We start from the raw sequence: 15,186 nt of genomic DNA, 5'->3' as shown, positions 1-15,186 counted from the left end.
TTGTTTGTTTGTTTGTTTGGTGGAGTCTCGCTCTGTCACCCAGGCTGGAGTACAGTGGCGTGATCTCTGCTCACTACAAACTCCGCCTCCCGGGTTCAAGCGATTCTCCTGCCTCAGCCTCCTGAATAACATTCTTGACTTTAAGATGCTTAAATGCTGTCCCCTATTACCCATAAGTTAAAAGTTCATGTTTCTTAGCATGATATCCAAGGGCCTGCATGATATGTTCCTAAGTTTACCACTCCAACCTCTCTATTCTTGCCATGTGCCCCACTACTTATACACATTCAATGCTCCCTAAACTGCCAGGCTTTCTCATACCTCCAAGCTTTTATACATGCTATACCTATGCCTGGAAAGTCTTACTTCTTACCCTCTCCCCCAAATTTATGGGGATCACTCCTATTAGTCCTTACTCTTAAAGACTCACTCTTGGGCTTTTTCACTTTTGGCAAGTCTTTTCCTATCTCCCCTCTGCAGACAAAGTTAAATGCCTGTCCTTTCATGCTCCCATAGAACTACTCAGTGTCTACTTTGAGCTTGGTACCATCAGCATAGGATTGGTATTTTTTACATATCTACCTCTCTATCTAAAATTTGAGATACTTGACAGTAAAGAGTGTAATTTATTTATTCTCACATTCCCCAGCAACTAGCTTGTACCTGCAGACTTAATAGGTATCACGAATGGGACACTCACCACGTGCCAAGTATCTGGGGCTATCTCATTTAATCTCCACAACAGTCATATGAGGCAGGTCTTGTTCTTGTTTTATAGATAAGTGGGACTTATTGGGGTTAAATCATATACCCAGGGTTACACAGCTGGCAAATATCAGAGCCAGGATTTGAATCTACGTCCCCACTTTGTCTCCAGAACCAAAGTTTTCAACAGTTAAACTATTTATTACTCAGCGGCATTAAAAAAAAAAAAAAGATTTGAGCTCTAGCTTTCAGTAAGTGTTTAGCGATAAACTAGACCCTAGATGAAAACCAGTTTTTCTTTTGTTTTGTTTTTTAGATACACTAAAATGTCTGTATCACCCTGCAAAATTCTGTGAGCATTTGTCATTTGTCTTAAAGCTCAACCTGGTCAGCTCTCTGGGTTGATATTTGCAGAGAGCAGAAGTCCAAAAAAGTATCACTTTCTAAGTGTACCTCCCATATTCTATTGGAACTCAGAACAAGGCTACAAATTGCTGCCTGGACCACAAACTGCAAACAGCATTTGGCCTTGAGATCTATTGGGAGTTCTGGTTGTAATTCCTGGAGCTAGCTAATCTCTCCAGAATCTCTCATCCTGACATCTTTCTCTATTCTACTACTTCATAAAGAATGAGAAGTCCCTCTAGTCATCTATCACCTTTTATATGCCCACCCCAATGTTCTGCAGTTCTTTTACCTGCAAGAGTTTGTCCTATCAGAAACACTTTTTTTCTACATTTTCTACCTCTTCCTTCACCTCTTGCCTTAGGTTTTCATACTTCACTGTACATCATTTTCATCTGAGAACTTAAAAAAAAAGAGAGATGCCATCTCCAGAGATTCAGATTCAGTTAGTCTGGGGTAGCCTTAGGCATCTTTATTTTTTAAAACTCCTCAGGTATTTATATTACTTAGCTGGGACTGAGAACAATGACTTTAGACTCTACTATCCAGTAAGGGTACCGCTTCCTTAGATAAGACTGGTGGAGGCTGCTCACCCTTTCTCATCCCAAGCCTGTAGTCCTGAGAGAATGGAGAAGGCAGACTTTCTCTTTTTTTACTCCAAATGATTTGAGATCAGTACTTCTACACTTGCCTACAAAATCCTCTCTTTTGAGATTATCACCACCTAGTTCTCCTGGCCAAGTGCGTTGTTCTCCATTGAGGACTTTGGCTCCCAGTCTTCCTTCCTACATTCTGTGCTGCCACCACTGTGTGAAACAGGGTATTAATGGACACCTCCTTCATACCCTTTCCTTATGGATCCTTGATCTCTCTCAACTCTAATGAATTTTACCTCCCTTCCACTTCTGCAATCATTCCCACAGCCATCTTTTAAACCATTGGTTCTCAAGCAGGGCTGCACATCAGAATAACCTGTAGAGTTCCATAAAATACCAATATCTAGAGCCCACCAATAACCTACTATATCAGGATTTCTGGGGATGAAACCTGGGCAAATGAATTTTTAAAACTCCAGAGATAATGCGCAGCCAGAGTGAAGAACCACAGTTGCCCCAGATCTTTTTATTATCCAGAATAACCCTTTCTCTGCAATATTCAACCTTGTTATCTCATTCTCTGAGCTCAGCTTCCCATCTGGCTAACCTGCTAATTGTTTCAAGTGCGTACTCCTATTTTACTTGTTCTTTGATCTCAACAAGACCTCCATTTCTAGAAGGTAATGGGGAATATTGAAGCAAGGCAATAATAGCAGATTTGAGTTTTAAAATATCATTCTAGTCACTGCCATTTTTAGCCAATTTCTCAGCTTCCTTCTGGCTGAGACTCTATCGTCCAGCATGTAAATTGCTCTTATGCTTCTGTCCTGGAAAATTTCACTCTTTGACTTCTTGTTATAATTGTCCTATGAAACCCTACCCTAACAGAATCCAACCATGAAAGCTCTCCACTTCTATGTCAAGGCTGCCAAGAGTTGCTGGAGGGAAATCACACAGCCATGCAGATTGGTTGGTGCTTATGATAGCTGGGTCATTAATGGTGCTTGACAATAGTTTCGTCACCCCTTGCCAACTTCCTTTTCCAATCACCACACCCAATATTCCAGAAATTCAGAACTCCACTCTAACTTCAGCTCTACCCCCTCCTCCCTTACTTTCAGCATATGACCTTCCTTCTACTTCACTGAGATAAATGGAGGGACTCCTTTTTTTTCAGTTATTCCTTTGATTTCACTTTCTCTCCCGCCCCTATGAATTTATCTCCAGCAGTAGCATCTTCTTCTCTTCTCCTGCCTCACTCCTGCCACCTTCTACCTAAAGTGAATCCACCAATTATGCTCTATTTCTTCTTGTATCCTCAATCTCTCCCTCTCTACTGGCACTTCTCTTTTGGCTTAAAAAACATGCTGAGATCACTATTGTCCTTAAAAATTAAAATGCTTCTGCTTCTTCACATATTTCTCTAGCTGTTATAGTCTTAGCTTTTCTTTCTTTAGGTTAAACTTCTTGAAAAGGTAATCTAGATTTCCTTAGCTCTCACTCCTCAAACCAGTGTAATGACTCCCCTGAAGTCACAAATTAGCCTCCTCCTTGACCAATGGCTAATTTTCTGTCCTTACAAGTGTGGACCTCTCAGTCAAAACTGACATTTGAGACCACAAACTTCTTGAAGCTAACATTTCCCCCATCTTCTTTCATACAACTCTTTCTTAGAGTCTATTTCTGCATTTCTCAGTTTTCTTTCTCAGCCTCATTTGCAGAAGGCTCTTCATCCCTTCTCATCAACACACTTCTCCCTTGGGTCATCTCATCCACATGCATGATTTCAATCCCCACTGACACTAGTGATTCTCCATATATACCTCCAGCCATGACATCTCTGTTGCACCCCAACCCCATGTAGTTAACTGGCTATTGAACACCTCTATTTAGGTGCCTCACAGACCCCCACACTAAATATTTTCAAAATCAAGCCTAATTATTTCATTAATTATCTAACTAATTAAGTGCTTTTCTCTATCAAAAACAGGAAATAACAACTCTTCTTTTGTTTCCTAACTCAACCTTCTCCAGCTCTTCCTCTCACCATCTGATTAGTTGCCTAGTTCTATGAATTCTCCTCCCTAAATAGTCCCTCTGCATTGTCCTCTCTTATTGCTGTTAGTGGCCCTTAAGCCAGGCCACTCTCATTTCTCACCTGTATGACTCCAACAACCTGACTGGTCTCTTTCCCCCTCTTCCCAATTCCTCCTGTGGCTAGAGTGATATTTTGAAACACAAATCTGATATCATTGCCCTGCTTCAGTATTCCCCCATTGCCTTCAGAATCAAATTTAAAGCCCTTAGCATGGCATAGATAAGCCCTCCAGGATCTGGTCCCCACTTACATCCACAGCTTCTTCTCTACCCCTCTCCCACTCTCAGAGCACCAGTTTTTCTGAACTACTTGTAGTTGTATTCATAGAAGCTCAACTAAGAGCATGTCATGCCTGCTGCCTTCAAAATGATGGTCTTTCTACCTGGCATGCCACTCACTCCTTAATGGCTAGTTCTATGCCTCCTTTAAGACTCACCTCAGTTCAATAATCCTCTCCTCCAGGAAGCCTTCCCTAACCACCCCTTCCTTCAGTCTTGAATAATTGCCTCTCCTCAGTTCTCACTCCTACATATTACACTTACCACACTAAACTCTAATCATTGAATAACTTATCTGTGTCCCTGACTAGACCTTCAGTTCTTTAAGGCCAGGGACTGGGACTTTTTCACCTTTGTACCCCAGCACCTATCTAGCACAGCATCTGACTCAATGTTTAATGAATAAGCAAATGAACAAAAAATGAATGGATGAATGAATGACCTTCATTATATGAAATAAGGCCCAGTATATGGGGACAGGTCATGCCTATTTGCTGTTATGTGTTCATAGAAGAGGAGAAGATGATCGATGTCTGCCAAGAAGGCCTAAGGGTGAGGAGTATATTTTACAGTTGTTTTTGTAGTTGAAGTTGTTTTTGGTGGCATTGTTGCTGTTTTTCCCCCAACAGTGGGGATGACTCTATTCATTCAGGCACACCTCTTGCCAGGTACCACTTTGGGGCCAAAGGCATATATGGCAACATAGCTGGGCATGGTTCAAGGTTGAGCAAAGCAACCAATTCTCCCCCAAGATGAAATCCCTGGATGGTGCTGTGGCTGCCTTCTGAAAGCAATTTAGAAAGCTCTCACCTGAGTCTTCCTTGTTGTAGGAGTTCCATTTGTTATCTTCCCCTAAAATTCCTGGAAGTTTTGTTGGGCCTACTCACTGGATGTCATATGGTCATTTTAAGATTTATTTTTTAGAACTCTTTCTAGCTTCTTGAAAACAGAGCATGCAGGAAAAGAAAAAGGATGGCAGAAGACAGACATAGGGAAATGCTTTCCTACATAAATTTAGCCTAAAAGCACAAAACAATAATCATCTTTTTAAAAGCAATGAAAAGCATGCAAAATATTATGGTACATGTCATAATTTTAAAAGCAACATTTGAAACCTTGTTAATACAGAAAGCTAAAAGCAAAATATCATATAAAGCATTTTTACTGCAGAAATAATTTTTCTAAAGAAAAATAAACACATAGTCTGACTAGTTCTATGAGGCAAGCATTTTACAACCCTGGCTCTAAAACACAACTTCCTCCTGCTACTGTCCCAGCTTCCTTTCCTTTGAATCAGTGAGTCAGTTAGCAACTATATTGAATTGTGGATCACTGTAGTGACAGGTTATTCTGGGTGATTCATTAGAAACTTCAGTAATATTCTGAACTTGCAATCTAACTGGGGAAATAACCTTAATAAACAAGAAATAGCAACAGAAACTACCAAAGAAAATTAGGTGCTAAGTTGGGCAGAATATAGGATAGTAGCATGTCAAAAGAAAAGATCACAGAAATCTGTGGTGGACAGTCAGGGCTTACTGGAGGAGGTATGTTTTGAGAAATGGGCCTTAAAGTCTGGATACCTAGATGCAAGGGTAAGTCATCTCAACGAGGAAGAACAGTAGAGGTAAAAGGTTGGAAGTAGGGATGCATATTGCATGTTGATGAGGAAATGAGAAGACACAATAAATAAGTAGGGTGTAGCCTTGGAAATCAGGAAGGGAAGAAAGATGAAATCGGAGGTAGTAATACAAAATATGCTGAGAAAGGTTTTTGAATAGTTGAATGACACAACAAAAAAAGGTGTGAGAAGACAAGCTAGATAGCTGTGTGCTGCTAAAGGTACACATGCCATGGTGGGGGCAGGCTTCCAGATGGTTGCTGTTTCACTCAGGTGGAAAAGAAGAATGAATGGTGGGAGTGGAATGGGGAGGACCTCCCCACCACTGTATCTGTTTTCTCTAAGATCACTTACTGGACATTTCCCACAAACTCGGCGTGTGTGTGTGTGTATGATTTCTGCAACTATGTTGAAAATTACCTGAGGATAGGGAACCTTGTCTCATATGTAGTATGCCTCACAATAATCAGCACAGAGCTAGGCACATAAAAAGTAGGCACAACTCTTTTCTGAGTGGTATATAAGCAGTTAAAAACATGCTCCAGATTCTGTTATATCTAACTTTTAAACTGAGATAGCTAATAAATTAAATCTGTGCTCAAAGTCAGAATGCAGCCCAGATTTGTGCATTGGCTGGATACCCATATGTCTCTATCCTGTGGTCTTCCATTAAGTCCTTTGAGATAAAGGAAGCCTAATAAAACATTCCGTTAGGAGGCTTGTAGTGTAGTTGCTGGGGTCGAGGCCCTCCTGGGAGGTGCACTTATCTCATAATCCCTAGCTTGACACCAGAAGCCCTTGTCCTTCTTTCCACCCTTTGTCCCCCTCACCCTGCCCAGGTGCAATCTGTATTCATTCAGTGTTATATATTCCTAAAGCCAAGCAACTTTTGTAGTCACAGGGACCACTTCTGGCAGAAACAGTGGAGATGGCTAGGTTAGAGATCTGTCATATTTAAAGGCCTATTTTTCATCTCAATATTCCTGAGCCTTGATTTGGGAAATCCATGTTGAAAGGATATATAAGTCTTATTAAAGGGCCATCCACCTCCTATGGGTGACATTCTTCATTTCCCTAACAAATGATCCTTAGTGACTTGGTTACTCTTTAGCTGGATGATAGATGCTTTCGGTGGTCCATTGATTTATCTGTTACTAAAAGGCTGTCAGTTAGTGCCCCAAACAAGTCATTTACAAAATGTTGCCTTTGGCCTGTAAGAAATGAAATGCCTTAGTGTCTACTTAGCTACCAGGAAAGTGAATTAAGTACTGTGGTTTTTCCTTTTTTTATTAAAAAAAAATGCCATTTTGCTTCATCCTCTGATTTGTGGGTCACAGAGCACACTGTGCCATAACCCTCCTTAGGGAAGCCTTCTGAAGCCTTCCTTATACTTAGGTAACAGTAAGTGTCTCAGAATAGTTCTTCCTATGACAACAGCAGCCCTGCAGGTTTCAAAGAGGCAGGCACTCATTTGTGAGAGCAATAGTTCCAGAGGGACTGATTTCTGCAAAGCATGTTCTAATCCCTGAGACATCTGCTCTGTAAACAAACATCCTGTTTGGGGGCATATTACAAGAGGGAACCCACAGGAATTTCTTAACTCCTGGATTTACAAGAAGTACATTTCCCTGTACACAGGGAGAAATCAGTTCTTTTGTTTACACCTAAAATTTTTTTTGGTATAAAGACTATCATTGTGTGGGCCTACAAATTTATTTTTTTTTTTGCATTGGAAATATGTGAAAGTATATGTGGTGACTACAATAGAAAGATAGGCATAAAAATAGATTTTATTGTTGGCAGTAAGTATTTAAAGCAACTGACAGTACACGCTGAATAAGAATTTTAAAAGAAATTCCACATAACATACATATTTCTGGCATAAACTTAGCATCTTGGGCGAATACATATTGATTCTGAGCAGAAAAGGAAAGTGTTCATTAAATGAGTAAGACGGCCCAAATATCTTTTACATTCTGGATCATGAATGAATCTAAGGGGAGGGATGATAGGTGCACCACTCCTGTGTTCTATTTTAATATTCCATATTTTTCTTTTTTACAAAAGCTAGTTACTTCCTATTAGCAAATTAGGCCTTCAGGAGGAAAAACTTGTCAGGATAAAGGTATGACTACTGTTGTAACCACTGAGGCACCTGGGTTCTACTTGCTTCTGTAAAAATTCCATTTTTGCATATTCCATTGGCTGAAACCTGTTTACAAAACAAGCTACTCTCATTTTATGTAAGCAGTATGGTCTTCAACTACCACTGGACTAGGAGTTGGGGGATCCAAATTCTAGGTATGCCTTGCTTTGTTATTAAGTAGTGGAGCAAATTTGTGGAAGTCATTTAACCTCTCTGAACTTCTGCCTTCCTCTGTAAAATGGGAATAATCCCTGCCTTACCTCCATCATAGGAAGTTTGAAGAAGGTAACTGATATGAGAGGTTTTGAACATTGTAATACACCTATAACGGCTTTCCAAAATACATCATCTTATGGCAATATACTAAGTAACAGGGTGACTATGTTTAGACCTAGCACTTTCATCTTATGAGTGATATCCTTAGAAGTATAACTACTGAGAAAAGAAGATTAAACTGGGCCATCTTAAACATTCACTGCTCTTATTATAATATCTTTTATTATATTAGCAAATCTCAAAAGCATATAGTTGGGAAGGCCCATGGTGGAAGGTCCATTCTCCTGCCTTCATGTAGAACTTGCTAAAGCCATGAGATATCTAATGAAGATTCTAGAAAATGTCACTCTTAGTAACCTATAGCATCCAATTAGCCTATCTGGAATTTATGTCTAGTTCCATTCTCTCTGGTGGAATATTAAGCCCAGTTTCTCCTGCTAGGTCTTCAGTGGCTATGGAAAACAACATATGTCCTCCACAAATTAGCAGGCTTTAATGTACAGATAAAACTCAATGTGGTACCTGATTCTGCAAGAGTGACCACAAGCCCAATTCACAGGTCAGATGTTCCATGAGGATGATGGGATGGGGGAAGTAAAATGATAGTCACATGTGAGCCCTTCAAGTCACCCCCACTCACACATGCAAACAGCTAGCACCTTCAGTGGTATCATCTTCAAAAACATTCAGCAACAGTGATTATTCTGGGAAATCATTAGGAAGTTACCTCTTACTCATCTCCCTCTAGGCAACACATACTGGTTCCACTTTCATTTGCATTCAATTGACATATGCAACAACTTTGATGGGAAACATTTGAAAACAAAAAGCAAAGATGAGGCAATGTCCTAACTAGACACTTCTGATCATGTGGATAATTATATAGGGTAAAAGTCTGAGGAGAAAAAGGAGGCCTCATTTGCCTTAATGGGGAAAGCAACTTCATATCCCTTAGCCTTTGTCAATTTTCCTCTTCTTGCAACACTCCATTTTTTAAAGCATATCAAACTGCGTGTTTGATACAGCACTCTTCTGTCTTCCCCTCTTATTCCATCCATCCTCTGTATCTTCTCCACCTCCTAATCTCCCTTTCAGTCATTACTTCCTCTCAGTTTATTTCTCCCTGTGGCTTCTTTACCTTAGTGTAAACATCTCCCAACCCTACATTCCATACTTCTCTTGCATTTGACTGTCTGTTGGTTTTACGGGGCTACCATATTTGTGCCCAGTTTCCCCATTCATTGGCCTTAAAGTGGAAGCACAGACCCTGGTAGATAGGGAGAGTGTGTCCTTATTCCACCTTCTTCCCATTTCAACACGGGTTTCCTAGGAGTAAAGGAGTAGTACAAGAGACTCTTCTATTGGGGCATAGCACTGACCCTAGAGGACAAGCAAGATGCCATGTCCTTCAGGTTTCCAAAAGGGCAGGGCAGTGATTTCCAAAGAGCACTCTTTGCTAAGCTGGATGGGCTACATTTGCAGAACCAAGAATGTAAGCACCATTCAGGATGTAGCAGTCTCTGATACCTGGCTTTCTGATAACAGAACCCTGAATTAATTGACACTCTTACACATTTTTGGTGCAGTGATAATAACTTTGAGCTACTGCAAGATCCAAAGGGTCTCCAGTATCACCAAAGAAAGATTGCATACTGTTATCACACTAAGTATATTTTATTGTGCATTAATTAGATGAAAGTTAGTAATATGCATTGACCAAAACATTTGATTGACAAGACCATAAAGGATAACTGAGAGTTTTCTTTAATATAATTGTTGTACAGCAAGGATTCCTGCTGTATAGAGTATATAGAAGATGACATACTCTAGGAATTAGAACAATATATATTCAATACAATAACAAAACTATATAGTACTTTAAGAACTCTTTCACATATATGAACACTCTTACTTAGAACTTCAGCTGTTTAAAGTAAGCAATATGCAAGCCTATAAAGTACACACCAAAAAAATCTAACCTACAAAACACCCAAAGCAAATGTTAGCATATCTCTATTATCAAGAATATCTTCTCACCATCGTTTCTTTCAAAAATATGTGAAAAAGTTCTTTCTTTCCTTATGAGTGGCAATTTTTAAAAGTCCCCTCTTCTGAAATTCAGATATGTTTCAAATCACACTATCATCTTCTTAAAGAAAAATGAAAGCCACTCCTGGCTTTTAGATGCTGGGAACATAGTTTACCACATATTCCCTTTGTCCTATTGCAAGGTAGTGTGATATAGTAGAGTAAGCATAGGGTTTGGAGTTAGAGAGACTTGGGAGGCCTCTGGCTTCTGTCATTTGCTATGTGATTATAGGTTGGTTGTCTACTTAAATGCTTTGAGCTTAAATTGCCTCATCTGTAAAAAGGGAATAATATAGAGTGGCTGTTAAGTGTTAAATCAATACATGTAAAGTGCCTGGCACATAGCTTGGCACCCAGTAACTAGTCAGTAAATGGTAGGAAACTTCCTATTTGTCTTGATTTGATTTATATACAATGATTCCTTCCTATGCCTCCATGAAAAAGGATCATCACATCATTCCCAGGCTCACCAACTCCCAAATCTCTCTAGATTCCCCACAAATAAAATGCACATGAACTGTGCCCTTAAAGACACAGTCCATTACACAGCACTGCATATCCTCTGAAACACACCTAATGCTCAAGTGCAGCAGAAGACACAAGACATATAAGCATGCTTCAGTAGACACAGACGTCACACAGAACACGTCACCTCTAAATGCAGCCTCGCAGCCTCACCTGCTTCTTTCCAATATGTTCTTCCAAGCTTCAAGTCCTTAACATTGATTATTTTTGGAGGCACTATGCAATTTTCAGAGTCCTGGCTGCATTCATTTGCCTCATTGTTTTTTCCTTATTGGTTTATTTATTCATGTATTTATTAATGTATTTATTTATTAGTGTGTTTATTCCCCACCATGTTCCAAGATGGATGTCAGGTGGCTTACAAGAATACACAAAATACAACATGATAGCATAAATTCAAAGTAGATAAGAAAGTAAAAGGAAAAAACAAAAACAATAAAGATAGGAACACGAAATGGAGCCTGGCAGAAAGCTAATACAAAGTGCATACATATCGTAGAGTCCCATTACAAGTGCTATGCATTGACCACACATTTGGCTCCAAGCTTTCTAGTAGCCAACAAAAGAGAAACCTGATCAGTCCCAGACTTCACAGGGTCCATAAAATAAAATCAACCCATATGGTTAGGATGTCTCTTTCCTGGTCTAAATCCTGAAAACTTTTCTACAGTAAAGTATCATAAAATGGTGGCAAACTGTCCCTCCTGAATTGCTCTAACACCAAAATTCAGCTTCTGGAACAGTCACTAACAAAATAAATCCTCAATCTTGAAATTACATCTACTGTTTCTTTTTTTTTCTTCTACCTGTCTCTTGAAGTTCCACTTAGTCAATGAAATGTAGCTATTAAAAGGACTTCTTCAAAAACAAACAAACAACAAAAAATCCTCTGCTTTCACCAAAGCAAATATTTTCAGTTAGGTAATGAAAAAGACATTGTGAAATTACAATGGCCAAATTTGGAAAGACCCTCAAATATCCAACAAAAGAAAATGGTTAACTAAACCATGATGTCATCCTATGATGAAATATTATACACCATTGAAATTGATATTTACAAATACTTTGCATAAATGTAGGAAAATATTCATGATAAAAATGCTAAAAGCAACAAAACTGTATGCATCATGACTTTTTCTATGTAAAAATTATATGTGTGCACATATAGCCATAGAAAAAGACTGGAAATAAATCCACCAAAATATTAACATTGCTTCTGGGATTTGTGATTATGGGTGGTTTTTATTTTTTTCTATATGCTTATCTTTATTTTCCAAGTTTTTGACATTGATGAACAATTTATGATGAGACAAAGAGGTACTAAGAAGAAAAATACCAACTTAGTTACCTCCGGCTTATAAAATTATAGGCACATTTAATTTTCTTTTTAAAATTTTCTATAATTGACATAAAAATGGGAGGAAGTTACTTTAAAAAATAAAAGAATTCAAAAACCTAGTTTTCTTAGTTGTTCATTGATAAGGTCCAAAATGCTACAAATATAATGATATTATGGTTATTCAGCACTTCCTAGTTTTACTTTTAATAGCCATTGGGTACTTATAATTATATTCAATTATCACTAATATTGTGATACTTGTGCCAGGTATTACTATCCTCACTTAACAGGTGATGAAACTGAGGCTCAGAGAAATCAAGTGACTGGCCCAATGTCACAATAATCAGTGGCAGAACTGAACATGAACCCAGGTCTCAAGAACCCAAGTCCAGTGCTCCTTCCATTAGTTCAAGACTGACTGTGGTTAAGCAGTTACCAAGAGATAGGAACACAGAAATAGTAATCCCTCTTTCCCCATGAGAGTCAGGTTCCTGAACAACCCCCAAGGTAAGAGAGTTCAGCTGAGGAGATCATGATATCGGGAAGGAAAAAAATGGGCAAAAATGAGGTCTCAAGTAAACTGTTGAAAACCCTCATAAATATTTTTATGCAGGTAAACAATAACAAAAGCACATTACATAAAAAGAATAATGAGTTTACATAGTTTAAATCAGTAAAAATGATAGGCTTTATACAGTTTCCATTTAGATCCTGAGATGATTTCCAGAGGTGATGAGGATGTATCTATCACTCATTATGGTAGTGGCAAATGGGGGTGACAGAGAAGCAATAAACAGAAGTGGACTATTCATTAGTTCAAATTATGGATGTCTATACTCTTAGAGTCAGTGAAGTCGAATCCTGAAGTTATAACAACTTGCTTGAGGCTTTATTTCTATCAAGCAAGTGAATTTAAGTGGCCCTTCTAAAGATGCTTTCATCTTCTTAAGTCCTTTTTGAAGACACCTTAGCAGTTCTGTATGGAGTTCAATTTAATCATTCAATCTTTGTCTGAAGGTAGCTTATTAGCTGTCCAGTAAGAGTATTTAAATGGTACTACTTGATAATTTAGACTTTTCTGAGGTTTCTTTCTTCCCAATATAGTCTTTTAGAAAGTCTCATAGGACCTTTTAATAGAGTCTAATTAAATCAAACTTTGTCAGAAGGTAGTTTTATCAGCTGTCCAGCAACAGTATTAAATGGCACATGATTTAAGTTCTATTGAAGATTGTTTCTGTCCAATATGATTATGTTTGATGGCATCATAGCACCTCTTTATAGAACTCTAAGTCACTCAAACTTTGAACAGGTAATATCTGACACATGTAAAGATGCCAATTTTAATTACCTTCTTAGGGAGGTTTCAATCTTGTTCTAAAAATTTTGCTCCTGTTTCTTATTGCTGTATTTGTTTCCAGTCCCACAGCCTCCTAATTGTCTTCATCATCACTTATGATAATAACCTCTGGAGTCAAGAAAGCTTCCTGAGGATCAGCCTCTAGCAGCATTAACTTGAATTGGTGTCAACAGTTTCAGATTCAACTTCCGCCAATGATTGCTCTTGTGCCAAATTTTCATCCTCATCCATAGGTTTTTCTTGTCTTTGGGAGGGATAGACGAAAGATATTTCACCACCTCTAGCCAAGTCTTCTCACAGGTCACATTAATGACAGGCTCTGTTAAACTATCTAATGCCTCTTTGGGAAGTTATCTCCTGAAAACCCATTAAAACTCAAAAGCCAAACTTTTATTAAGGATATGCCATTAATAACGATGTAGGAGTCTCATGCACTAGGATTTTCAGACAGTGGAAACTTTGCGAGATTGTGAACAAAGTTATACATTAGTTTATAATAAGCCTTCCTGAATGGCCAGATCAAACACTGACTGAAAGGCTCAAGAATCTCAGACATGTGGCTAGTTATAAAGACAACCTTACCATGAGGATGCATATTGGCAAATGTACCTGAAGCACCAAATAGACTGAAGAATCAGCAGGACTTTGAATTCAAGGTATTTTTTTTTTCTTTTAAGTAGTCTTGAACATCCACAAGAAAGTACTGTTCAAACCATCCCTTAAGGAGAGGAAGATTCATCTGGGCTTTTCTGTTTGCTTGCCAGTACACTGGAAACTTGGCTCATTTATTTCCCCTGAGAGGGTTTGGGCACAGTTTTCTGTAGAGCAGCAAGGGTTTCATTATGAGGTCACCTGAAGTATTGGCAAAAAATGGAAATGTCAGCTTCTCTGATTTTGTTGACCTCGGCATCAGTGGGCGCTTGCTCTTCAGAAGTATTCAAAGGGTTTCAAAGCTTGACACTCTCGATAGCACTAAAGATTTGTGCAGGCATGTAATCCCCTTCTTCAGCCACTTCCTGAATTTGTGGTGAATACAACATGAGAGCTGCAGGAACTGTTTGTTCTTTGGCATAACTGTCAAATAAGACCTGGTCTCCACATTATGGTGCACCCTAAATTCCTCAAACCATCCCTTACTCCCAACAAAATTTTTTCTGGATTCATTTCAGTGTCTAAAGACATGTCTCTGAAAATTCCTCTTGCATAGTCACAAATCTCTTGCATGGAATGTGGTTCATTATTCTTCAGTTTATCTTCAATCCAGAGATTTAACTTCATTTCCATCTTTTCCATCCTTGGGTCATGAAGAACAAAGCATCTTTTAAGTTATGCAGGTGTACAAGTGGCAGTACTGGCCATACTAATAGTTTCAGCTTTCTTTGTGGTATGAATTGTAGATTGATTAACACTATATAAGTGACCTACAAAGCTATTTATTTTACCTTGAAGAAGTAGATTGAGAATGTCCTGTTTCTCTTCTAAAGACATCACCCTTCTTGCCCTTCTGACAAGTTTCTATGGTGTCAGTGCCCTTGTACTTGCTTCATATCTGTAGAAGCCATGTTTCAGCTTTATGCTAATTAATGTAACCTGAAAGTTACTTACTAGAGATTTCATATCCCTGCACGTCACAAAGCATTAGCATATGACATTTAAGCACCAAATGGTATTACAAACACCAGAAGGATAAATTATAATATATTGGTGTGCTACTCAGTACACATGGGGCTGTCTAGGGGAAAACAGGTTGAA

At 38.7% G+C, this 15,186-nt stretch overlaps 1 protein-coding gene across 26 annotated transcripts in view; it reads right to left on the bottom strand.

Moving 5' to 3' along the window:
- PAK3 (p21 (RAC1) activated kinase 3) overlaps positions 1–15,186 on the bottom strand; it is a 284,926-nt gene that overhangs the window by 89,347 nt on the left and 180,393 nt on the right. The window lies entirely within an intron of this gene.

The sequence above is a fragment of the Pan troglodytes genome, chromosome X (assembly GCF_028858775.2).
Source record: "Pan troglodytes isolate AG18354 chromosome X, NHGRI_mPanTro3-v2.0_pri, whole genome shotgun sequence".
NCBI classification, from domain to species: Eukaryota; Metazoa; Chordata; class Mammalia; order Primates; family Hominidae; genus Pan; species Pan troglodytes.
Note: the sequence above shows the minus strand (reverse complement) of the source record. Positions and strands in the feature narration are given on the sequence as shown.